Genomic DNA, 2,986 nt, shown 5'->3' on the forward strand with positions numbered 1-2,986 from the left:
AAGCTTTACCTTATCCATATGAGTAAGCCTGATTTTACTCTGATAATGCAGCTCTTTCCCAGTCCTACTTTGAGAGCTTTCTAAGCTAAGTGACTCATCCTCCTCCTCTGTATTGGACAATGTTTCTGGAATATTCATAAATTTGTGCAGTAATGTATCAGACAGTGTTTCTCTGCTATTCATAACGTTTTCCCTGGCCAATTCTTTGAGAAGTGGATGACCTCTTCCTTTTGCCTAGTCTGTGTCTGTCTGCAAGCTGGGCTGATACTTGTACAACAGGTGCATCCCACTGGGTTTGAAACACCAGTGGCACAGCCTCAAGACTCACAGCAACACGTTGTATGCACAGCAGTGCATAAGAGTTCCAATCTCTCTGCAACCTCGTCAGCATTTGTTATTTTCTGTCCTGTTGAACTTTGCCATTATTGCTGGGGTGAGAAGATATCTCATCATTGTATTGATTTGCATCTCTCTAATGACTAAAGAGGGAGCTCTGCTAGTGTAGTGCCCAAGACTTTTGACTGCTAACCAGAAGGCTGGCCATTTAAACCCATCAGCCACTCCTTGGAAGGAAGATTGGGCAATCTATTTTTGTAGTAATACCACCTCGAAAACCCAAAGAGGGGTCACTGTGAATCGGGGCCAACTCCACGGCATATAACAACACAACAACAACAATGACTAAAGATTGCGAGGAATTCCTCATGTGTTTCTTGGCTGCCAGCATATCATCTTTAGTGTAGTGTCTGTTCATGTCTCTTGACCATTTTTGAATTGGATTGTTTATCTTTTTGGTGTTGAGGTGTTGAAGTGTTCTATAGATTTTAGAGATAAGTCCTTTGTCAGATATGTCATACGAAATATTTTCTTCCAATCTGTAGATTTTCTTTTTATCTTTTGATGAAATCTTTCTATGCACATAAGAATTTAATTTTTAAAAGGTCTCAGTCATCTAGCTTCTCATCTACCTCCTGTGCATTCTGGGTTATGCTTGATAGTCTATTTATGCCATAAATTAGGGCTCCTAGATTTGTCCCTATTTTATCTTTGATGAATTTTATAGTTTTGGGTTTTACATTTAAGTCTTTGATCCAGCTTGAGTTTGTTTTTGTGTATGGGGTGAGGTATGGGTCTTGTTTCATTTTTCAGCAAGTGGATATCCAATTTTGCCAGCACCATTTGTTAAAGAGGCTATCTCTTCCCCACTTAATGGGTTTTGGACTTTTTGCCAAAGATCCGTAGATGGATGGGTCTATTTCTGGGTTTTTGATTCTGTGGCATTGGTCTATCTTTCTATCATTGCACCAATACCACTCTGTTTTGACTACTGTGGCTGTATAGTGGGTTTTGAGATCCAGAAGTGTGAGACATCCCACTTTTTTTTTTTTGTTCTTCAGTAGTGCTCTGCTTATCTGAGGTCTCTTTCCTTTACATATGAAGTTAGTAATTGGTTTTTCCATGTCCTTAAAAATTTTGTTGGTACCTAGATTGGGATTGTATTCAGTGTGTAGATTGCTTTAGGTAGTATTGACATTTTCACAATATTCAGCTCTGGTGGCGTAATGCCTAAGGCATTTGACTGCTAACCAGGAGGCTGGCGGTTCAAACCCACCAGATACTCCTTGAAAGGAAGGTTGGGCAATCTACTTCCATAGTGATAACACTTTGGAAACCCAAGGAGGGGTCACTATGAGTCAGATCTGACTACAACAGCAGTGAGTTTGGTTTTTCATTTATCCATGAACAAGGCAGGTTCTTCCATTTAGGTAGATCCCTTGTTGTCTTCTGTAGCAGTGTTTTATAGTTTTCTGTGTGTAGGTCTTTTGTGTCTCTGGTAAGATTTATTCCTAGATATTTTATCTTTTTAGTAGCTATTGTAAATGGTATTGTTTCCCTTATTTCCTTTTCAGAGGTCTCTTTGTTGGTGTAGAAGAATTCAACTGATTTTTTGTACGTTTACCTTGTATCCTGCCACTTTGTTGAACCTCTTTATTAGTTCCATTTTTTTTTTTTGCTGAGTCTCTGGGTTTTTCTATGCACAGGATCATATCATCCACAAATAGAGATAGCTTTACTTCCTCTTTGCCAATTTGGATGTCTTTTATTTCACTTTCTTGCCTTATTGTCCTGGTTAAGATCCAATACAATGTTAAATAATAGTGGTGATTGAAGGCATCCCTATCTGGTTCCTGTTCATAAGGGAAATGCTTTGAGTCTTTCTCCATTAATAATAATATTGGCCATTGGCTTTGCATATATGTCTTTTACTACGTTGAGGAATTTCTCTTCTATCCCTATTTTTCTGAGAGTTCTGAACATGAATGGGTGTGGTATTTTATCAAATGCCTTTTCTGTATCAATTGATATAAGCATATGGTTCTTTTGTTTTGTTTTGTTTATGTGTTGCATTACATCATTTTTCGGATGTTAAACCATTCTTGCATACCAAGTATGAATCCCACTTGGTCAGGATGTATTACTTTTTTGGATATGTTGTTGGATTCTGTTGACTAGGATTTTGTTGCAGATTTTTGCATCTATGTTCATGAGGGATTTTGGTCTGTAGTTTTCCTTTTTAGTGGTGTTTTTCCCTGGTTTTGGTATTAGTGTTATATTTGCTTCATAAAATGAGTTTGAGAGTATTCCATCTTTTTCTATGTTCTGGAATAGCTTGAGTAGTTTAGGGGTCAACTCTTCCCTGAATGTTTGGTAAAATTCTCCAGAGAAGCCATCAGGACCAGAACTTTTTCTTGTGGGAAGATTTTTTTATGACCTGTTCAATTTCTTCCTTTCTTATGGGTCTGTTCAAGTATTCTGTCTCTGATGGGATAGTTTAGGCAGGTCTTGTGATTCCAGAAACTTGTCCATGTCTTCTAGGTTCTCATATCTGTTGGAGTACAGTTTCTTTCTTTCTTTCTTTCTTTTTTTTTTAAATTGTGATTTGGGTAAAGATTTACAGAGCAAATTCACTTTCCATACAGCAGTT

The sequence above is a fragment of the Orycteropus afer genome, unplaced genomic scaffold, assembly GCF_000298275.1.
Source record: "Orycteropus afer afer isolate SDZICR_OR568_19922 unplaced genomic scaffold, OryAfe1.0 scaffold00027, whole genome shotgun sequence".
Taxonomy (NCBI): Eukaryota; Metazoa; Chordata; class Mammalia; order Tubulidentata; family Orycteropodidae; genus Orycteropus; species Orycteropus afer.